The 24,266-nt window shown below is 44.8% G+C and overlaps 1 long non-coding RNA gene and 1 pseudogene across 2 annotated transcripts in view; one reads left to right on the top strand and one right to left on the bottom strand.

The window, feature by feature from the left end:
* Positions 1-289: 289 nt before the first annotated feature.
* LOC133072193 (solute carrier family 22 member 6-like) lies at positions 290-23,884 on the bottom strand (annotated as a pseudogene).
* LOC133072216 (uncharacterized) overlaps positions 20,841-24,266 on the top strand; it is a 37,555-nt gene continuing 34,129 nt past the window's right edge. For both annotated transcript variants that reach the window (XR_009696672.1, XR_009696670.1), the window contains exon 1: positions 20,841-23,008. This is a non-coding gene — a long non-coding RNA (uncharacterized LOC133072216). The remainder of the gene's footprint in view (positions 23,009-24,266) is intronic.

Raw genomic sequence — 24,266 nt, 5'->3', positions numbered from 1 at the left:
GAGATAGTGAAGAACAGAGAAGCCAGGCAATTGCAGAGAAGCCTGCGGCAGTCCATGGGGTCACAAAGAGTTGGACATGATTTAGCGATTGAACAGCAGTGGTGGCAGCAAAGGCCTACTGTATAGCAGAGGGACCTATATTCAGTATCTTGTAATAACCTATAATGGAAGAGAATCTGAAAAAGAATATATATATAATGAAATCATTTTATGTGCATAGCTGTTTTTAATGAAATGATATGATGGGTCTGACCGGGAGTGGGGGGCCCCGGGGAAGTATTCTCTGGAACCACAGGTCCAGTCGAGGCCCCTCGCATCGTCCCCTGGCTGCGATTTCTCCGTTCCTCCTCCTGGGGTGGAGATGCAGGGACTCCGTCCACCCTCTGCCCCTGCTCGGTTCTCAGGAGGACTGGAGTGGGACCATCTGCTGTTCCTGCTGCTTCTGCCCCGATTTCTCTTTCCACCTACGGGGGAAGGAGAAGCAGGGTGTGGGAGTAGAGATGGGGGATCCTTTTTAGGTTTGTGCTCAGTTGTCCCACTTTATGTCCAAATCTCCCACTGTTTCCAAGAGTTGAGAGTCCCAGAAGGGATTCTAGGGGACTCTGCCTATCTGTGAGAACAGGACCAGGGAAGCCAGAGGCCTGGATTCTGGCCTTGGCTCCACCAGAATCTAGCTGAATGACCCCAACTAAGTCCCCAGTCTCCCCTGGATCTGTTTTTTTTTTTTTCTCTTGTTTTGTTAAATGGACGGGATCAAGGATTTGTGCAGTCCTAGAGCTCTGAGGGTATGGGGGGAAGCCGACCTTCTCTCCAGGTCTTGCAGTGTGTTGGGCAGCAGCAGCCCCAGCGTCTCTGGCAGGGGGGCAGTGATGGGGCAGGCAGCCACGAGGACCCCTCCATAGATGAAAAGGTAGGGAAGGGTAGAGGTCGGAGGTCATGCCCACCAGCGGGCTCAGGATGCTGCCGATGTTGGCCAAGCAGCTTGTCACATTCATACCTCTCTGCCTGCGGGGAGGAAGAGCACCCTGGTGAGGCCAGTAAGGCTTGTGCGTACCCTAACTCTGCCTGTCAATCGTGTTTTCTTCTTTCACATTCCTCCTTGGTGGCTCAGATGGTAAAGAATCTGCCTGCAATGCAGAAGATGGGAGCCTGACCCCTGGGTTGGGAAGATCCCCTGGAGAAGGGAACGGCAACCCACTCCAGTATTCTTGCCTGGAGAATTCCATGGACAGAGGAGCCTGGCGGGCTGCAGTCCATGGGGTCACAAAGAGTTGGACATGACTGAGCGACGAACACTTTCACTTGTTTTTCACAGGAATGCACTTACCCTGGCTGGCTAAAAGGAAAGTTGGTAGTAACTGTTTTCAGAACCAAGAAACCCAGGCTCCGGTTCCAATGTGAACTCACTGTGTAACCGTGAACAAACCCCCAACCAACCTCTTCCCCAAGCTGCAGACACCATATCCAGCTTCGATGGGCACGTCAAACCACCCACTTGCTCAAATATCTGGTAATCATCCTGATGACTCCTGTTCCCTTATTTCCCCACGTCTTTGGATGGCTCTTCCTCCAAAACACATTCAGAATCAGTTCCCTCCTCCCCATCTCCGCTACCACTGCCTACCAGGTTGTGAAAGTGGTCAGTCACTCAGTCATGTCCTTGTGACCCCAAGGACAGTAGCCTGCCAGGCTCCTCTGTCCATGGGGTTCTCCAGGCCAGAATACTGGAGTGGGTAGCCATTCTCTTCTCCAGGTTATCTTCCCAACCCAGGGATTGAACCCGGGTTTCTTGCACTGCAGGCAGATTCTTTACCAAAGGAGCCCCTCTGGAAGCCCCAGGTTACGATGAGTCATTTTCACCTCTTTCCAGTGCCATTGCAGTAAGCTCCTGGCTGGTCTTCCCATTTCTACTTTTTTTAAAAAATTACTTTATTTGACTGTGATGGGTTTTATTTGTGACACTTGGGATCTTCGATCTTTGTTGCAGCTTGTGGGATCTAGTTCCCTGGTCAGGGATCAAACCAGGGCCCCCTGCATTGGGAGAACAGAGTCTTAGCTAGTGGACCACCAGGGGAGTTGCCCCGTTTCGACTCTGGGCCCTTCTATTCCCAGTCTATTCTCCACGAGGAAGCCAAAGTCATCTTTATTTATTTTATTTTTAAAAATTGGATTGTAGTTTCTTTGCACTTCTCTGTCATTTTCTGCTGTAGAGCAAACTGACCCAGCCATATGTGTATGTATATCCTGTCTTTTTTGGATTTCTTTCTGTTTAGGTCATCACAGAGCACCAAGCGGAGTTCTCTGTGCTACAAAGGAGGTTCTCATTAGTTATCTGTTTATATATAGTATCCGTAGTGTAGGCCATTCAGGTATGACTTAAATCAAACCCCTTATGATTATACAGTGGAGGTAATGAATAGATTCAAGGGGTCAGATCTGATAGAGTGCCTGAAGAGCTATGGATGGAGGTTTGTAACATTGTACAAGAGGCAGTAACCAAAACCATCCCAAAGAAAAATCCAAGAAGGCAAAACGGTTGTCTTCTTTTGGAGGAGGCTTTACAAATCGCTGAGGAAGGAAGAGAAGTGAAAGGTAAAGAAGAAAGGGAAAGATACATCCAACTGAAAGCTGAGTTCCAGAGAAGATCGAGGAGAGATAAGAAGGCCTTCTTTAATGAACAATGCAAAGAAATAGAGGAAAACAAAAGAATGGGAAATACTAGAAATCTCTTGAAGAAAATTGGAAATATCAAGGGAACATTTCATGGAAGGATGGGCATGATAAAGCACAGAAATGGTAAGGACCTAACAGAAGTTGAAGAGATTAAACTCCTCAGTGGCCACAGGACTGGAATAGGTCAGTTTTCATTCCAATCCCAAAGAAAGGCAATGCCAAAGAATGTCCAAACTATCACACAGCTGTGTTCATCTCAGATGCTAGGAAGGTTATGCTCAAAATACTTCAACCTAGACTTCAGCAGTATGTGAACTGAGAACCTCCAGATGTACAAGCTGGGTTCAGGAAAAGTAGAAAAACCAGAGATCAAATTGCCAACATTCGCTACATCATAGGGAAAGCAAGGGAATTCCAGAAAAACATCTGCTCCTGCTTCATTGACTTAAGCCTTTGACTGTATGGATAAAAAAAAAAAAACTGTGGAAAATTCTTAAAGAGACCACCTCACCTGTCTCCTGAGAAATCTGTATGTGGGTAAATAAGCAACAGTTAGAACTGGACATGGAACAATGGACTGGTTCAAAACTGGGGAAAGAGTGTATCAAGAGTGTGTATATTGTCACCCTGCTTATTTAACTTCTATGCAGAGTACATCATGTGAAATGCCTGGCTGTATGAGTCACAAGCTGAAATAAGATTGCCAGGAGAAATATCAACAACCTCAGCTATGCAGATGATGCTACTCTAATGGCAGAAAATGAAGAGGAACTAAACAGGCTTTTGATGAGGGTGAAAGAGGAGAGTAAAAAAGCTAGCTTAAAACTCAACATTCAAAAAACTAAGATCATGGCAGCCAGTCCCATCACTTCATGACAAATAGAAGGGTAGAAGCAGTGACAGGTTTTATTTTCTTGGGCTCCAAAATCACTGTGGACAGTGACTGTAGCCATGAAATTAAAAGACGCTTGCTCCTTGGAAGGAAAGCTACGACAAACCTAGACAATGTATTAAAAAGCAGAGACATCACTGTGAACAAAGATCCATATGGTTAAAGCTATGGTTTTTCCAGTAGTCCTGTATGGATGTGAGAGTTGAATCATAAAGAAGGCTGAGCACCAAAGAACTGATGCTTTCAAACTGTGGTGCTGGAGAAGACTCTTGAGAGTCCCTTGGACTGCAAGGAGATCAAACCAGTCAATCCTAAAGGAAATCAACTCTGAATATTCATTGGAAGGACGGATGCTGAAGCTCCAATACTTTGACCACCTGATGCAAACAGCCGACTCATTGAAAAAGACCCTGATGCTCGGAAAGATTGAGGGCAGGAGGAAAAGTGGGTGGCAGAGGATGAGATGGTTAGATAGCATCACTGACTCAATGGACATGAATTTGGGCAAACTCTGGGAGATAGTGAAGGACAGGGGAGCCTGGTATGCTGCAGTCCATGGGGTCCCAAACAGTTGGACACGATTTAGTGACTGGACAACAACAAACAAAACCAATAGTGTATATATGTCAACCCCCAATTCCCCCAAAGTGATCTTTTAAAACAGTAACTTAGATCCTTACACCCTCTGCTTAAAATCATCTATGTTATCTCATCAGGCTAGAATAAAATCTGACTTCCTTCTAAATTCCTATGTGATGGGTCCTGACTACCCAGTTCTTATCTTGCACCCTGTCCCTTTCTTTCCTCATTTATTCTTTACTGTTGGCCTTTGATCCTTACAGAGGAGACCTACCCAGATCATCTTATCTCAAGTACCAACCTAGTCACTCTCTCTTTTTCTACATTTTTTTTTTTTGGAACCTCAGGAGCAGAGGGTTGAGTTAATTATAAATCTCAGTTCATGACCCTCACCCTCTATTATCATTTGTACTTGAAAGGCCTTTTTATTCCCCATCTTAATTGTTGAGTCCTTTTTATCAGTATAATCATCGCTGTTGTTCAGTTGCTAAGTTGTGTCTGATTCTTTGCAACTCCGTGGACTGCAGCACACAAGGCCTCCCTGTCCTTCACTATCTCCCAGAGTTTGCTCACACTGAATCCATTAAGTCAATGATGTCATCCAGCCATCTCATCCCCTGTTGCCCCCTTCTCCTCCTGCCCTCAGTTTTTCCCAGCATCAGGGTCTGGTCTTTTCTAGAGAGTCGGCTCTTCACATCAGGGGGCCTGTTGGAGCTTCAGCTTCATCGTCAGTCCTTCCAATGAATATTCATGGTTGAGTTCCTTTAGGGTTGAGTGGTTTGATCTCGGTGCAGTCAAAGGAAGTCTCAAGAGCTTTCTCCAGGACCACAATTCAAAAGCATCAACTCTTTGGCATTCACCCTTCTTTATGGTCTGACTCTCACATCTTTACATGACTACTAGCAAAACTGTAGCTATAAAATAAAATATAATATTGTTATCCTCTCCTAATCCCTTCCTTGCCAAAGTCAACTTATTATGTCGCGTTTGATGTGCATTTTTTATTTGCATATGTCCTTGTAAAGTATTGTTTTGTGTGCAAATATTTTAATTTACCTAAATGGTATAGGCAATAGATCATTCTATTTCTCATTTGATTCAGCACTCTTTTTTTTTTTAAATTGGAGTATAATTGCTTTACAATGTTGTGTTAGTTCAGCACTCTCTTTCAAAGATATTTCCACGCCTATATGTTTACCTACTGTTGCATACTCCTCCCCAGTGGGCATTTCACCTAAATGGCTAGACTGCTGCCCATCAGCCATGACCTCAAACAACACTGCAGTGAGTGTGCTTGTGCACAGATCATGTAGGCATTCCTTTGTGAAAAGTTCTTTAAGAAGGGCGTGGTTAGGGCAGTGTGTGTGTGTGTGTGTGTGTGTGTGTGTGTGTGTGTGTGCATGCCCTGCCAGTATCTCTAGAATGGCAGCACCAACTTTCATACCCACCAGTGCTGCATGTGGGTCACGTGGGGATTCAGGGATCCTGTATTCTCTTGTGGCCACCGGCCGTTGGCATAATCCAGCTTTTAATGTTGCCACTTTAGTGTGTGCAAAGTGACGATCTCATTCTTCATGTAGTTAATCTTTTGGGCTTCACTGTCTATAAAATGCCCATGTATTTATTTCTTTTATCATGTTTCTACTGAAATTCCCTCTCTTCCTTGTTGATTTGTAGGAGTTTTGTTTATATTTTTAATATTTGAATTTTGTCAGTGTTAAATGTTGTAAAAACCTCCTCCCAATCTACCCTCTGTCTTTTAATATTTTTTCTTTTGCTTGTGACTTGCTTGTGGAGCCTTAGCTCCCTGATCAGGGATTGAACCCAGACCCCAGCAGTGAAAGCGCCGAGTCCTAACCACCGGACCACTAGGGAATTCCTCTCTGTCTTTTAAATTTGTCCATTGCATCCTTCAATAAGAAGTCCTTTTTGATATAATCGAATCGATATAGTTGCCATATTTCTCTTTTCCTCTTCCTCTCCCTCCCCTTCCTTCCTCCTCCCCCGCCTTTATCTCTGTCTTCATCTGCACCCTTGTCTCCATCTGTATCTATTAGTTTCCAAGCCCTCTCATTAATTCTGTTTGTTTCTTTTGGCACCAAGAAAGCCACAGACATACCATGGCTTTGTTATATGTCTTTATAGATGGTAGAATGAGAGACTCCTCTTTGCTTTGTTGTTTCAGAATTGACTAGCAATTATGGTCTTTTTTTCTTCTATATAAATTTTAGAATAAGTTTTTGGAGTTCCTAAAAAATGATCTAATTGAAATTCTGATTAGATTCTGTTGAATTTCTATAAATTTCTAAAAGTTAACTTGACATCTTTATTATGTTACTCTAAACAAAAGTGTGGAATGTCTCCCCATTTACTAAGATAATCTTTATATCTTAAGAAGTTTTCAGAAAACTTCTCCATGGAAGTCTTGGGTGTCCTCTGTTAATTTCCTGATAATATCTTGCTTTAGGTGCTTTTCGGAATAGTGTCTTCATTTTCAAAGATTTTCGAGGTTATCTTCTGGATTTTCTCTCTAGATTATTGCTTCTAGGGTATAGCTTCTATATTATTGCTCTTGACATTTGGTAATTTGATTTTGTAACCACCATCCTGCTAAACTCTTTTTATTAGCTTTGTTTGTTGATTCTGCTGGCTCAGATGGTAAAGAATCCACCTGCAAATAGGGAGACCTGGGTTCGATTCCTGGGTCAGGAAGATTCTCTGGAGGAAGGCATACCAACTCACTCCAGTATTCTTGCCTGGAGAATCCCCATGGAGAGAGGAGCCTGACGGGCTGAAGTCCATGGGGTTGAAAAGAGTCAGACACGACTGAGCAACTAAGCACGCACACATTGATTTTGTTGGCTTATTTAGGATGATGGTCTCTAAATCTCTCTAAATAATGATGCTGTACACACTCCTCTTTTAATTTTTTTTTAAGATTTATTTATTTTTGGCTGTGTTGTGTCTTTGTCGCTGCACACAGGCTTTCTCTAGCTGTGGCAAGTGGGGGCTTCTCCTGTTGCAGTGGGGGGGCTTTTCATTGCAGTGGCGTCTCTTGTTTCAGAGGATAGGTTCTAGGTGTATGGGATTCCGTAGTTGTGGCTCATGGGCTTTAGTTGCTTCATAGCATGTGAAATCTTCCCTGACTAGGGATCGAACCCATGTCCTCTGCATGGGCAAGTAGATTCCTGTCCATTGTAGGGGAAGACATGGAATTTCATAACACAGCAGTGTTGTCCAGGATCCCCGGTACTGTGTTAAACAGTTGATTCTGAGATCAGAGCGAATGCACATGACTTTCTTCATTATGTACAGTGCGTGCTCAGGTGCTCTGCTTACCTCTCCAGGCTCCCAATTCCCAATTGCCCTTAAATGGTTGGCCTAGTTTTCCCAGACTCTTATTCTAGCTCCTTGGTGGAGATTTAAAAATACTTCAAGGATATTTAAAAATACTTTATTATTTGGGGGATTATTGTCTATGTTATTCTGTCCCTTTAATGGAAATAGTCTTTTCCTTTCATTGATTTCCAGAAGTTCTTTATAAATGCTGTGTACAAGTCCTTGTAAATACCTTCTTTTTCTCTTTTCACTCTATTTATGGTGAAACAAATGGGCAGGGGGGGTGCGAAAATCCAACATAGAAAAATTTATCAGTGTTTCTTTTTTGGTTAGGCTTTTTAAAGACTGTCTTCAGAAATCCTCCCCTCTTCAGCAAAAATTAATTTTTCTTGAAGGTTGAAATATGGATTGCATTTTATTTATTTCTCATACAGGTAAACAGTTGTCCTGTTGGTGGTGGGTGGTTTAGTTGCCATCATGTCTGACTCTTGCAACCCCATGGACTATAGCCCACCAGGCTCCTCTGTCCATGGGATTTCTCAGGCAAGAATAGTGGAGTGGGTTGTCATTTCCTTCTCCAGGGGATCTTCCCAACTCAGGGATCAAAGTTTCCCTTTTTCTCTGTTTTCAGGAATCATTTATGTAACATTGGAAGGTTTGTTCCTTGAAAATGTGGTGGAACTCACCTGTATTAATATCTGGGGCGGGTGTTTTTTTTTGAGATTAGATTTTAAAGTTTATTATTCAAATTTTTGATTTATTCTAGAATTAGTTTTTCTATATTATTTTTAAAAAGAATTTGTCAATTTAAATTTAGAATTTATCAGTATAGACTTGTTTATAGATTTTTTGCATCTTTAATTACATAATTAAATTTTTGCATCTTAACTATTCTAGATTTATTGTTCAGTTTTTTTCCCCAATATTTATTCATGTCTAGTCTTTTTAAAAATTTATTATTATTACCAGGCATTTGCCCATTTCATTGGTATTTTCAAAGATTGACTTTTTTGTTTTGACTCTCTTTAATACATTTATTTTCTATTTAATCTATTTCTGGTACTATTATTATTTGTGTTTTATAGTTAAGATGACTGAGCATTTGGACTAGTTACCTTTTATACCAGAGCCATATTCTTTTTGTTTTTTTTTTTTTGGATGCACCATGTGACCTGCAGGATCTTAATTCCCCAGCCAGGGATTGAACCTGGGGCCCTGGCAGTGAAAGTGTCGACCATTGGGGAATTCCGGGCCATATTCTTAACTATTGTACTTTTTTGCTCTTAAAGTCTATCTTGACCTCTCTATCTACCTGTCTTCTGGTTAATATTTGCCTAGTATATCCTTTTCTTTTTTTTTTTAGTATATCCTTTTCTATTTCTCCACATTTAAGATTTTCATGGTCTCACGTTTTAGGTGGGTATCTTATAAACTACATGAATTATATAAAATCCACTTGGATTATCTGTCTTTTAACTGGTAGGTTTAATCTGTTTAAAAGCACACAGAAATGAGAACAAATTAAAGACAAAAAGGAAGATGGTACTAGTAACTCAAAACATATCAGTCAATACAATAAATGTGAACAGATTAAACCTGCCAGATAATCCAAGTTGATTTTATCTAGTTCATGTAGTTTACACTTGAACTAGATAAAATCATGAACTAGATTAAAAAAAAACACCTAGGTTAAAGAAAATTTGTCTCTTAACTTGTAAGTTTAATCTGTTTACATTTATTGTATCAACTGATGTATTTTGAGTTACTAGTACCATCTTCCTTTTTGTCTTTACTTTGTTCTAATTTCTGTGTGTTTTTGTTCTTCTCTCTTGCCTTAAAAAATAATTGCTTGACCTTTGTGCTCCTTCTGACTGGAAACCATCTGGCCCTAGGGCCTGATTGTTCCATCCTAGGACTCCTCCCCAACACCCCCACTCACCTCATTACTGTGGGGTACAGCTCTCCCATGTACATAAGGAGGCAGTTTATGGAGCCAACCAAACAGCCTTTTCCTATCACGGCCATCGTGATGAGGAGGAATATGTGATCTGGAAGGAAAAGAGGTGGTGATAACGTGCTGGGAAAGATTTGGAGGACCCTTGAGATTTTCACACCCTCTGGGTAGCTGACTTGGGCCAGATTGAGAGCCGGGCTTGGGGAAGGACGAGGACGGGAGCTGGAATGGGGCAGTACTCACCCAGGGGTATCATGGCACAGGTCACAATGAAGACCCCCGACAACAGCATGGAGGCTGTTTGGGTACGTTTGCGGCCAAGTGATTTGGTGGCCAAAAAGCCCAGGAAATAAAATGGTGGGTCCACAATCGTGAAGAACACCTGGGCCAGGTAGAGGTTGATCTCAAAACTCTGCAGACTCATGACCATGCCATAGAGGCTGAAAAGGATTACGAGCCTGGGGCAGGAGCAGAGGGGAATGTGCTTTGAGTAATAGGCATGCCACGTCTACATAGTAATTACGGTCTGCAAACTGCTCTCACTATCTGTTCTTTCCTTTAGGCCTTATATCAGTCTTTCAGTGGGGTTTTTATATTTTGAATGCAGATAAAGTCTTCCTTTAATTCTAAAAAAAAAAAAAGAACGTTATCTATCATACATTTAAAAATTACCTAGGAGAAAATACTGTTTTTAACCTCACAACAGGTCTTCTTCCCCTCCTTCCAGGTCCCTGCTCTGTGTGTGTGTGTGTGTGTGTGTGCTCACGCGTGTGTGTCCTCACTCATATCCAACTCTTTGTGACCCCCATGGACCGCAGCACACCTGGCTCCCCTGTTCCTTCACTATCTTCCAGAGTTTGTTCAAATTCATGTCCGTTGAATCAGTGGTGCTATCTAACCACCTCATCATCTGCTGCCCTCTACGTTTTCCTTCAGAACAATTATGGAAGTATGCAAATCAAGTGAGATCACGGTTATACTCTTGTCAACGGCAAATGATCCCCTTGCCAGGAACACGTTGCACAGTATTTAGGAAGACATAGTGGCAGACAGCCTCCAGGACGGCTCCCTGCTAGCAGACTCACTCTAGAGACGCTACTTGCTAGTGTGATGAAGTGGGCAGCCATGGTGGGAAAGTCCTTGTGGAAAACTGAGAGCAACCTCTAGAAGCTGAGGTTAACTCCCAGCTGATAGCCAGCAAGAAGCCAGGACCCTCAGTCCTACAACTGCAAAGAAATGAGTTCAGGTAACAGCCGAAAAATTGATCCTTTCAAATTGTGGTGCTGGAGAAGACTCTTGAGAGTCTTTTGGACAGCAAGGAGAGCAAACCAGTCAATCCTAAAGAGAATCAACTCTGAATCTTCATTGGAAGGCTGAAGCTGAAGCTCTGATACTCTGGCCACCTGATGCAAACCGCCAACTCATTGGAAAAGACCCTGATGCTGGGAAAGATTGAGGGAAGGAGAAGGGGGCGACAGAGGATGAGATGGTTGGATGGCATCACCGACTCAATGGACATGAATTTGAATGAACTCCAGGAGATAGTGAAGGACAGAGGAGCCTGGTGTGCTGCGGTCCATGGAGTCGCAAAGAGCTGGACATGACTGGGCTACTGACAGCAAGCTGGGTGAACTTAAAAGTGGAGTCTTCTCGAGTTGAGCATCCAGATGAGAATGTGAAGTCCTAAGCTGAGAACTCAGCTAAGCTCTGCCTGGATTCCTGACCCATGGAAATGGTCAGATAATAAGTGTGTGCTATTTCAAGCTGTTAAGTATGTAATTTGCTACATGGCAATAGAAGAATGCAGACTTCTTCAGGAGAACGTGAGAGCCTGTGATACAGAACTCTTAGGTCCAGAAGCTCAGGGCTTCTTGGGGTGGCTGCTTCTTTTTTTCTCAAGGTCAGTGGTGCTGCTTGGCTGAGCTCCAGGCTCAGGAGATGAGGAGAGCTGGGCTTTCTCTCTCCCTCAGCAGGTGGGGAGCCCTCTGAGTCTCCAGAGTACCCGTGTCCTTTCCCACTGGAAGTGGGGCTTCCCTCCGCCTCCCAACTACCCAGGCTGTCCTGTTTGCTCAGTCTGTTTACCTTCCCATCAGCTTGTCTGTCTCTTACCTGAGTGGGGACGGACCTACCACAGCGGGATGATACAGAAGAAGAGCTGACACAGAGCAGGGGAGAGCAGCATCTGTAGCATCGACGGCTGGGCTTGGCCTTTCTGCAGACTCATCTGGAGCAGCTGTTTGGATAGATGGGGCTCAGGGCTTAGCTTCCCCTGGGGACCCCTCCCTCCACCCCCTGCCTGGGAAGCATCAGATGACCTGGGTTCTAGGATGAGGGGGGAGGTGCTCCGCCCTGGTGGGGTATCACAGAGGGTCTCGGGTGGGGGTGTCTCACCTCCGCACTCAGCTTGGTGCCCTCTTTTTGCTTCCTATTGATCTGGGCCACTCTCTGCAGGGCCTTCAGGGTGAGGTCCAGGTTCCCCAAGGAGGAATGCCAGAGGGCAGACTCTACGAGGAAACTGTGGGTAGGGTTTGGGGGTGGCATGAATTTAGCCTGAGTTGACAGAGTTGTGGGTTTCTGAGAAAGGCACAGACCAGAGTGGGGAGACAGCTGGGAGGGGTGAAAAGAATCCTGGGCTGAGGTTAGGAGCTCTGGGTTCTACTTCAAGGATTATCCCTGCCTACTTGGGAGACCTGGGATAAGTCTTACCCCTCTCTGGCCAAGGTCTTCCCTATCTATCAGTGTGGACGTTAGTTCTTTTTGCTTTGCTCTGCTTTGATACTCAAGGAGGTAGGGAAGGGGTGTTCTGGGAGATGCTATACCCATCTGTGACTTATTTTGAGCACTGTACCCTACACTGAGGTCCCACTCACCTGGAGTAGACGAAGGTGGCAAAGAAGGGCAGAGACACCAACAGCTGTAGGTGGCGCCAGAGGGGCAGAGCATAAGCCATGCCAGCCAGGGAGAGCTGGCCTAGGGTGGGAACAAGTCCTAATAGGAGGCCCAGACTTGGACGGGCATGGATGGGCAGCCACTCCAGATCTGGGGAGAAGAGCAGAGCTTAGGTTGAAGTCAGGGTTGTGTGAGTACATGTGTATTTGGGGGGTGGAGGAGGAGCTTCACACTGGAGTGGAAGGACTCATCTCATGAGCTCCGTCCTTCTCTGCACGCCCCTCACTGGATAAGGCGAGGATGGTATGATATTTGGTTAGGTTCTGTGTGTGTGTGTGTGTGTGTGTGTGTAGGGATGGTCTAGAAGGTTCTGAATTCCTATGCATGCTCCTAATCAGTGTTACCATCCCCAACATTCATATTTCCTTGCTTCTACCGAACCTGTTTTGACCTGCCTACAGCCACTCTCTCTGCACTTCCTTCAACTCATTTTAATTCAACAAACATTTAGAGTTGAAGATCCTGTGCCATGCCCTTTGCTTGACCTGGGAAATAGAGATGAATGAGCCTTATGCTCAGGCCATTCTGCAGCATTTTCATTTCCTCCAAGGGGTCACACTCTGGCCTCAGGGACTTGTAAATTCTTTTCTTTTTGTCTAGAACTCCGCCAGAGAACTTTACTTCCTCTCTTTCTGCCTCACATTTTGTGCAGTTCTGACCTTAGATGTTACCACTTCTGGGGTGATTTCCTGGCTCCCCAAGTACTGGTTGAGCACCCCACTTCTGAACTCCCACATCATCAAGGATAGCCCCCGTCTTCGCCTTTAGTAAACCAATTTGTAACTGCTTGGCAGCTCACCCAGTCGACTATTAACTCTTTAAGGTCGCGGGTAGTGTCCTCTTGTTCACTTGTTTATCCACAGTGCTGGATGTGACACAAATTAAATGCCTTTTGAAATTGTATTTAGTGAACAAATGTTGAATAAAAGATTCCCTGTATGATTGACTGGCTTCTCTAAGCAACCCCACTCCAATCTCTGAGTCTTAGTTCATCCTTACAATGATTCCTAAATACCTATGAATTCCAGCCCCAAATGATCAGAGCCACCAAAGAGGCCATGATCTTAATTATTTTCTTCTTGGGGCACTACCTACTCCAGGAAAGACCCAGATAGGTCAGAATGGACTGGGACAGGTACTCAGGGAAGGAGCTGAGGTTTGCTTCTATCAGGTTCCCTGATTCACTGCGCCCCTGTGATTGAGGAGTCCCCATAAACTGACCCTCCTGGGTTCCCGCTCACTCAGAATCACAGATGAGCTGCTGGCACCAGACACAGCCATGCCTGAGAGGAATCGGCAAGCGCAGTAGGCTGAGAAGTTGAGGGCGAAGGCAGCGCAGGTCCCTGAGACCACTAACAGCAGGTAGCTCCAGGTCAGCACCTTCAGGCGGCCCAGCCTGTGAAAGGAGGGAAAACCTGGCAAGCGCATTGCTTGCTCCCTTCTCCCGTGTCCCTGGCTGTCTCATCCTTGATGCCCTGGGCAATCTGACAGGTGCTTGTGAGGCTGCCTGCATGTGACCATGGGGTAGATGCTGAGGTAGGAGGCGGGGAATAATTGGGTGAAGGTTGGCATCTAGGGGACCTGTTGTTGGGAGGATCCTTGGATTGCTGCTGTCCATGGTCCTGATGCATCTCTGCAAACCTCTGTGGAGGGAGTCACACACCTTTATCAGAATCACAGGGGTGTGTTGAAAGCAATCCAGATACCAGAGCCCCACTTACGGCCTATTGCCTATCTGGAAGGTATGCTAGAAACCTGACTTTTAACACGCTTCCAAGGTTTGGGAGCTACTGCTTTGGAGTGTGGTTGATTCTTTGACTGTTGGTTGATGGAAACAACCAACATTCCTGTTAGGAGACAGCGTTTTGTGATATTTTTTTAAATTGAGGTATTATTGACATACAGCAGTGAAATAGTTTCAGGTGTATAACATAATGATTCTATATTTGTATACATTGTGAAATGAGAACTACAGTAAATCTACTTATAATTTATCACCATATATAGTTACAATAATTTTTGTGTGTGTGTGTGTGATGAGAACACTTAAGATCTCACTTTGTGACTTGCAAATATGCAATACAGTATTATTAAGTACAGTCATCATGCTGCACATTACATTCCCATGACTTACTTATTTATAGCTTTAACTTGGTAACTTCTGACCTTCTTCACTCATTTTGGCCATCCCCTCCTTCCTGTCTCTAGCAACTACCAGTCCCTTCTCTGTATCCATGAGCTTGGTTTATGGGATTTTTATTTTTGGGAAACTTATGCAAGGTTTATGCTTTTGCAAAATGGATTTGACTGTGGCTTATATTTTGTGAATAATAAAGCTGATTTTGTGTCTTTGATCTGCTGTGACATAGTATTTTCAAACTTCATTTTAAAAAATTTTTTAAAAATTTATTTATTTTTTAATTGAAGGATAATTGCTTTAGAGAATTTTGTGGGTTTCTGTCATACATCAGTAAGAATCAGCCATGGGTGCACCCTCAAATTTTATTCTTTAGAAAACTGCCTCTTACTATTCATCCTATGGTTATTTTTATGGTCTCTGGCCTGGAAGACAGTCAAGGTTAGGATAACAAACACTGAGTTGCAGGTACTAATTTAATGCTTATCACAGCCTCCATTTTATAGATGGAAAAACAAGTCTGAGAGAGATGGTATAGCCTTCTTGTGGCACACGGTTATGGCAGACCTGAGGCTGGTCCCTAACTGCTGTTGATTGCCAGGTCTGTATTTGCTTCTGTGACACTTACATGTCACATACAAGGCAGAAGTGGGGGGAAACAATTTCTTCTGGGTGTCAGAAAATCTGGACAGAAATTCTTGTCCTGCTTTTGCCACTTGTTAGCTGTGTGACTGTACTTTTTTTTTTTTTAAAGTAAACATTAAATATTTACTTTAGGACTTCCCTGCTGGCACAGTGGGTGGGAATCCGCCTGTCAATGCAGGGACTTGGATTCGATCTCTGGCACGAGAAGATGCCACGGACCAGCTAAGCCCATGCGCCACAACTGCTGAGGCTGTGTGCTGCAGTTACTGAAACCTGAGTGCCTAGTGCCCGTGCTCCACCACAAAGAGCAGTCCCTGCTCTCCACAGCTAGAGAAGGGCCCTCGGGCAGCAACAAAGACCCAGTGCAGCCAAAAAAAAAAAACCAAAAAACAAAAAAAACAAAAAAAAATTATACAATTACAGAAGTAAAGAATTACCATAAAAGTTCAAACAATATAATAACAAAAAGTGAAAAGTTCTCTTCTTTCCATTTCCACTCCTCAGAATTAACAACATAATTTTCTGGGTTCCTTCTAGGCACCTTGGGCAAATTATCTAACGTCCCTGAACCTCAGTGTCCTCATCAGTAAAATGCAGTTAACTGTAACATTCACGCTGGCTTCACAAGGGTATTGTGGGGAGGAACTGAAAGGAAGTGAGACATGGGAAGTGCTGAGGGACAGTTGTGTGATTCCTGCAGACCTTCCAGACACGGTCAGGCTTGGGTGGGTCAGTTCTGTGTCCCTCTCTGGATTCTCAGGGCTGCCAGTCTCCCCTCTGTGTCCAGCCTAGAGGGGCTATGCTTTTGCTCCTTGATCCAGGCTTGTTCATCACTGACCTGTCTGCCATCATCCCAGACATCAAGTTTCCGACCAGTATTCCTGCCATGAAGATGGACTGACTCAACTGCAGCAAAGTCTTGCGTGTACACACAAGGTCCCACTGTGAGGAAGGAAGAGCTGGAGTCAAGGAGGGCCGGGCTGGCCCCACCACAGTCCACTCCGTCCTTCCCGGTGGGCTGAGCATGTTGGATTGGGACCGGCACATAAGGAGAGCCTGCCTCCGTGAGTCACACAATCTTTCTTGCCATCTTCTCCTGGTAAGAATGATTCAAGTGATTTCAAAACACGTAAGAGATATTTTTGGGGATGGCTGTGTAGCCTGCTCCCCTTTTTCAGAGCACTAATTGCTTACCCTCTTTCAGGGCTCTTTAACCTGTCCCTCCTTGGGTGTAGCTGAAGAAAAGTGACAGAATTAAAAATCTGGTTCTTTTTCTTACAGATTTAGAAAAGGGACTCAGAGAAGGAAGGTTTGTAAGGACACTCAAAGCGGGGATGAGAGGGCCAAATGTGGAACAACGTGGAAGTGGAGTTGAGAAATCAAGAGACAGAGAGAGAGTGGGAGAGGAGAAAAAGAAGCAGCAGGGGAAGAGAGGCAGGGGGAGGAGGGGGAGGGGGAGGGGGAGGAGGGAGAGGGAAAAGGGGAGGAGAGGGAGGGGGAGAGGGGAAAGGGGAGGAGGGGGAGGGGAGAGGGAGGGGGAGGAAGGAGAGGGAAAAGGGGAGGAGGGGGAGGGGAGAGGGAGGGGGAGGAAGGAGAGGGAAAAGGGGAGGAGGGGGAGGGGAGAGGGAGGGGGAGGAAGGAGAGAGAAAAGGGGAGGAGGGGGAGGGGGAGAGGGAGGGGGAGGAAGGAGAGGGAAAAGGGGAGGAGGGGGAGGGGAGAGGGAGGGGGAGGAAGGAGAGGGAAAAGGGGAGGAGGGGGAGGGGGAGAGGGAGGGGGAGGAAGGAGAGGGAAAAGGGGAGGAGGGGGAGGGGGAGGGGAGGAAGGATGCAGGAACCTAGTCAGAGAGGTCAGGGTGAGGGCACAGTGCCAGAGAGGTAGGGATGGAGAGGCCAGGTGCCCTGGTTCTCCTCAACCACCTGATTGCAGTCTCTCATAAGACTGGCCTCAAGTTCTTGACCTCAGGTTCTGTGAAATACCCTTGCATCCTTCCCTTAACTTTCCATAAGCAAGTCTGAGAGGGTAAAGTTATTTGCAAACTTGTGTAAGCAGCACTTGAATAGCTTAACTAATAGTTTAAATTTTGTTGCTCTTTTTAATGAATATTAGAAAAAAGATTCCCATTTTAAAAGTACTTTATTTCGAGGTGGAGTAAAACAGCTCTACAGCCTGCAGAAAAATCATACTGCTCACAGATGCCTTTAAAATTAAGTAAAGATGACAAATGAGTGTGGCATTTCATTTACAAGTAAGAGCTAGTTTTTGTATACTTTTGAGTGAATTTTAAAACTCATTTCTTTTGTTAACAGAAAAAAGAAAAAGGAAAAAGGATTGGGATGACTAGGATGCTTAGGGAATGCTCCCTAGTTTGTATTAATATATATCCAAATGAATTCATCCTTCAGGTATAATTGCTTGATAATCTTGATTTGATTGGAAAGAAATCCTTATTTGTGAATTTAATTATTACTGTGGGACTATTAATACCCTGTGCACACACCACATGATATACAATTTGGGAGGCTGGCATTTGAGCACTTTCTCCAAAGAGCAATGGACTTTCAGACAGAGTAAGAGAAATATTGCTCTGTCACTTACATGCAGAATCTTAAAAAAAGAATAAATACATTAGAACAAATGAACAAAAAAATGATACAAATGAGCTTATTTACAAAATGGAAAGAGATTTACAGACCGAGAGAAGGAGCTTATGGTTACCAGGGGAAAAAGGTGGAGGGCAGGGATAATTAGGAAGTTTGGGATGGACATGTACACACTGCTATATTTAAAATGGATAATCAACAAGGACCTACTGTATAACACAGGAACTCTGCTCAATATTATGCAACAACCTAAAGGGGGAAAGAATTTAAAGGAGAATAGATACAGGTATATGTATAATTGAATAACTTTGTTGTACAGCTGAGATTAGCACCGCATTGCTAAATAGCTATGCGTGCGTGCTCAGGCGCTTCAGTCATGTCTGACTCTCTGCAGCTCTGTGGACTGTAGCCCGCCAGGCTTCTCTGTCCATGGGATTCCCCAGGCAAGAATACTGGAATGGGTTACTATGTCCTCTTCCAGGGGACCTTCCTGAACCAGGGAATGAACCTGCATCTTCTGCATTGCAGGAGGATTCTTTGTCCACTGAACCATCTGAGAAGCCCAAAATAAACTGTGGAAAATTCTGAAAGAGATGGGAATACCAGACCACCTGACCTCCCTCTTGAGAAACCTGTATGCAGGTCAGGAAGCAACAGTTAGAACTGGACATGGAACAACAGACTGGTTCCGAATAGGAAAAGGAGTCCATCAAGGCTGTATATTGTCACCCTGCTTATTTAACTTATATACAGAGTACATCATGAGAAACGCTGGGCTGGAGGAAGTACAAGCTGGAATCAAGATTGCCGGGAGAAATATCAATAACCTCAGATGTGCAGATGATACCACCCTTATGGCAGACAGTGAAGAAGAACTAAAGAGCCTCTTGATAAAGGTCAAAGAGGAGAGTGAAAAAGTTGGCTTAAAGCTCAACATTCAGAAAACTAAGATCATGGCATCCAGTCCCATCACTTAATGGCAAGTAGATGGGGAAACCATGGGAACAGTGGCTGACTTTATTTTTTGGGCTCCAAAATCACTGCAGATGTGACTGCTGCCATGAAATTAAAAGACATTTGCTCCTTGGAAGGAAAGTTATGACCAACCTAGACAGCATATTAAAAAGCAGAAACTTCCTAACAAAGGTCCGTCTAGTCAAAGCTATGATTTTTCCGGTAGTCATGTATGGACGTGAGAGTTGGACTATAAAGAAAGCTGAGTGCCGAAGAATTGATGCTTTTGAACTGTGGTGTTCGAGATGACTCTTGAGAGTACCTTGGACTGCAAGGAGATCCAACCAGTCCATCCTAAAGGAGATCAGTCCTGGGTGTTCATTGGAAGGACTGATGCTGAAGCTGAAATTCCAACACTTTGGCCACCTCATTCAAAGAGTTGACTCATTGGAAAAGACCCTGATGCTGGGAGGGATTGGGGGCAGGAGGAGAAGGGGATGACAGAGGATGAGATGGCTGGATGGCATCACTGACTCTATGGGCATGAGTTTGAGTAAACTCTGGGAGTTGGTGATGGACAGGGAGGCCTGGCGTGCTGCGATTCATGGGGTCGAAAAGAGTCAGACATGACTAAGCGACTGAACTGGAATATAAAATGAAAAGTGAAAAAAAGCAATGAACTTTATTGTTGTTTTATTCAAATAACTACTCTTCTGCAATTCTATGTGTTATCTGATATAATTTTTATTTAAAAAAGATTTTAGGGCTGTGTCAAACTGGAACTTCATTTTAATAGTCTTCCTTGGAAACCTGTGAATAGAATATGACTGTGGAGATGGAGATGCACTGTAGGGAGGAGTTAGGGATAAGATAAGACTGGAACTTAGGAATGGAAGGATGAGAAGCAAGAGGGTGTAGGAAAGAGGAGAGAAGTCAGAGAAGTGCTGGAGGAGGCGAGGATTAAGAGTGTGGGATTAGCAGATGCAGACTATTGTATATAGGATGGATAAACAACAAGGTCCTGCTATATAGCACAGGGAACTATATTCAATATCCTGTGATAAACCATAATAGAAAGGAATATGATAAAGAATATATACATATATGTGTGTAGCTGGATCACTTTGCTATACAGCAGAATGAACACAAGTACACTGTGAAGTACATTGTAAATCAACTGTGAGTGATAGTTGCTCAGTTGCTTCCGACTCTTTGCGACCCCAGGGACTTTTTGACCCGCCAGGCTCCTCTGTCCATGGAACCCTCCAGGCAAGAATACTGGAGTGGGTTGCCATCTTCTTCTCCAGGGAAATCAACTGTACTTCAATAAAATTTAAAAAATAGATTTATCAATTTTAGAGAAAATGGAAAAATAAGGGTTTGTCAAATAACAAAAGAAGTCAGAGGAGTGAGAAGAGAACACAATTTGTATGCAGCCTAGTGATGAAATCTGGGTGTAGTTCAGAATAGAAACTGATAAATGAATATGGAATATGTAGTCAGATTGAATTACAAAGAATTTCTCTGCCTCTGCTTTGCCCTAAGGTACTTGTCTTCTGTAAAAGCAACGGTGCAAGGGGCTTATATCACCTTAGGGTGAGCATAGTACTTTTACTATCTACGTTAAAAGCATATGTGCATCTGAGACTCTTGAGGATCATATACTTCTGTGTGCTTCTGGACCATATATATATATGTATAGGTTGGTCATAACTTTTCTTTCAAGGAGCATACTCAGGATATTTTAATTCAGAAGGAAATAGGAGGCACTTCCCTGGTGGTCCAGTGGTTAAGAATCTACCTTGCAATGCAGGGGATGCAAATTCCATCCCTGGTCGGGGAGCTAAGATTCTACTTGCCTCGGATCAACTCAGCCAGCATGCCACAAATATTGAAGCCTGCTTGCTGCAACTAGAGAGTCCGTGTGCTGCAAAGAAGGATCTCGTGTGATGCAACTAAGACCCGACTTGGCCAAATAAATAAATAAATACTAAAAAAAGAAAATAAGGAGAAAAGCTCAGGTAGGCTTTTTTTTTTTTTTTATTATAACCCAGGGTTAGCATCTTATTTCTATTAATACTAATTTTTTTTTTTTTTTGCTTTGCATTCAGAGGGATGAAGTATCCCTTTGGGATACAGGGCCCTTTGGGAGTTCTTTCCAAGGGGCAAGCTGGGACTTGTCTTCCTCAGGTGACCTGTGCTGCTGTGCCTACTATATCTAGTAGGTGAAGCATCTTCATTGAGACCAATCTTCTTGCTTAAGCAACCCTTGATAACTTGTGAGCTATTTCATTTGCTTCACGACTCAAAAGGTCCAGCTTCACACTGGGTTATACATGTAAGCTGCCTATTATCCTAATGGAGTGTTTTCTGGTGCAATCTTTGGCATTATTGACCCAAGGAAGAGTTATCCTGGTTGTGTTCATGAAAATATGGTGGACATTGGTCCCAAACACAGTACCTGTTGGAAGAGGACTGGATTATTCTTGGCCTCTCCCCACAACTCAGGAAAATTGTAGGCATCTGGCTTTGTCAGTCACCAAAACTGATGAGAAGATAACTACTAACTCTCCACTTAGAAGGAGAGTGGTGCTCTCTCACCCAGATTCTTTGCTCTAGATGGCAAGGAATCCAAGGAAATTTGAGCTTCTGATCACACTGCCTGCTGTTTTGAACAGAAGAACAACAGCAAGGTTGATATTAATAGTTCCTGGAGTATTGTCGAACTTGGAAAGCAGGGTGTAGAGTTTTAAGAAGGGAAACGGAAAAGCAGAATTGGAGGGATTGATAGCATACAAGTTAAGGTGGGTGGAGGAGGATGTCTCAGAATTTGGGTGAAGGCTGGAGAATAAGGAAGGCATCCCCCATCAACTGTGCCAGGAGGGGATGGCATATGATGCTCAGAGGGAGGAGGACTAGCCATCCTTACTCACCTTCTGCTTCTGTGTCTTGGGTCTGGCTAGTGGGAAGTATGGCTTAACTCCTACCACTTTCAGACTGATGCTGCATCAGGCAGGTCTGGAGACTGTGCTCACCCACAGCCCCTTCTCAAGTCATCTTTTCTGCACAGCCCTGACTACCAGGCAATGGGCCACATAATCCCACTAATTTGCCCCTTGGTGTGATGATTAGATTAAATTGCAGGATCGTGGAGGGGGCTACTCATCAATGTGTTGGGTTGAGCCAATCAGAGCCTTTTCTAAGAATTTGAATTAAGATTTACAGAAATGTTCTGGCTGGTGCATTCGTGTGACTCTTTGCGACCCCATGGACTGTAGCCCCCCAGGCTCCTCTGTACATGGGCATTCTCCAGGCAAGAATACTGGAGTGGGTTGCCATGTTCTTCTCCAGGGGATCTTCCCAATTCAGGGATCGAAACTGCGTCTCTTAGGTCTCCTGCATTGGCAGCAACTTCTTTACCACTTGTATCACCTGGGAAGCCCCTTCGGTTGGTGGTGGGCCCTAAATCTGAGAGGTACTGGACCAGAGCTGGGGTCAGCAGTCGTCTTGTGAGATAAGCACGCAGACGAAATGGGTTGAGGAGGAGTCATGGAGTGAGTGTGTAGCGATGCCTCTGGTGCTCCAATCCCTGGTTCCAGTTGCCATGAAGCCTGGAAACGCTTTTGTTTCCTGCCCTTGGATTGCCTGAAATCCCTTTCCTCATAAGCTGACTGGAGAGAGCTTCCCTTTCTTGCAACCAAAAGACCATTGACTAGAACAGATGTTAAGAGCACGATCCATGCGGTAGCTACAGAGCGCAGAATTCAGCCGGATGAACCATTTAGCAGGCCAGGGAGACTCTACAGTCGACTGTGTGTGTGTTTCGGGGGAGGGGTGTTAAATCACTAGAGATGAAAGGACCCTCCCCCTCCCCATAACCCTGTTCTCTTTCCCATCTTAGTTCCTTGGCTGCTCTCCATCTCCTGGCCCCAGCTGCCGAGAGCTATTTCTAGACGAAGTCAGGAAATTGTTTTTGTCTCTAGGACTCTGAGCCCAGAATCCCCTGCTCAGGAATATTCTCTTTGCCCTCCACTCTCTGCTTGCCTCCTTTCTCCACCTCTCTGTACCACCCCCACACCTTCCTACTCTCGGGGAAACCAAAGTGGACTATTGAACCCCAGCAGCAGTCTCTCTCTCTCTGGGGGAGGTTGGAGGGGCAGGGAACAGCTTTCTGCAAGGCGTTCCATAACCTTCTCTACCAGGAAGACCTCAATTCCAAGCCCTGTTCTCTGTCCTGCATTTTGGGCAGAACTCTTCATAGCTCCAGGGTCTTTGGACAAATTCAGGTCAGGTTTGCACAGTCTGTGTGTGTGTGTCTCTGCGTGTGTGTGGGGATGTGTGGGGATGGTAAGGTGGGGACACAGGGGTTGGGAGGAGGAGCTGGGGGCCCAGGGCTCCTCACCTCAGTCACGATGGTGGAAGGGAAGGTTCTGTTGTCGTAGATCCAGCCGTGGGGGCAGGGCTCTGTGGCCCCTGTGCCGTTGGGAAAGGGCGGTCTCCGCTGCGGGGAGGTGAAGAGGAGGCAGGACTCGGGCCGCCCCTGCCCATCCCGGGGCAGCCAGGCCTCCGGGTCCCCGTCCTCGCTGAGGTTGGTGTTGGCAGGGGGACGGCAGTGGTGGGTGGGGATGGCGGCGGTGAAGTTCTGCAGGGTGCTGTGCAAAAACGTCAGGAGCAGGGGCAGAATCAACAGAATCATCTGGATCTTCTGGAAGCGGCCGACGCCCCCCCTGCAGCAGGAGGTCATTGAAGGCCATGGGGTAGGACCTTGCAGGGGCTCAGGAGTGGAGGCCTCTTGCTCCCACAAACTGTTTCCAGGCTCTTGGTGCAGGGGGGAGGAGACAGGCTGTCCTTTGTCTTCTCAGCTCAGCAGTTCCTGGTTCTGCTGTGGCCTTAAGTCACCTGAAATAAAAACTAGTGTTTATAGCTTCTTTAGAGGTAACAAGTTAAACTGTGACTTGAAAGTAAGGTGATAAATTATTAAGACTCATTGGGTCAATGATTTGTTCCAGGGGACCTTAAGGGCAGCTAAAGTTAGATTGGCCACATGGCCAAAAAAAAAAGAGGGAACCCTCATCAGAGGTAATGTCAACGGTGCCTCTTTTCTCATCGTAGTACAATCCACTCCCAATTTTTCTCCTTCCCTCAATTGTAACAGCTAGAACCAAGGAAATGTCCACCACAGTCTATCCCATTATCTGTTTAACCGTCCTCAAGCCAGGGGCAAAAAAGCTTCATTGAGACTGAGTATATATGATAAAATGCATCAACTTGGGAACCTCATTTTGACAAGTTTTAACAAGTTTACACAGTCATATTGTTGTTCTTCAGTCGCCCAGATTCTTTGTGACCCCATGAACTGCAGCATGCCAGGCTTCCCTGTCCTTCACCACCTCCTGGAGTTTGCTCAAACTCATGTTCATTGAGTCGATGATGCTACCGAACTGTCTCATCCTCTGTTGTCCCCTTCTCCTGCCTTCAATCTTTCCCAGCATCAGGGTCTTTTCCAATGAGTCGCCTCTTCACATCAGATGGCTTAAGTATTGG

Source organism: Dama dama, chromosome 2 (genome assembly GCF_033118175.1).
Source record: "Dama dama isolate Ldn47 chromosome 2, ASM3311817v1, whole genome shotgun sequence".
Taxonomy (NCBI): Eukaryota; Metazoa; Chordata; class Mammalia; order Artiodactyla; family Cervidae; genus Dama; species Dama dama.
Note: the sequence above shows the minus strand (reverse complement) of the source record. Positions and strands in the feature narration are given on the sequence as shown.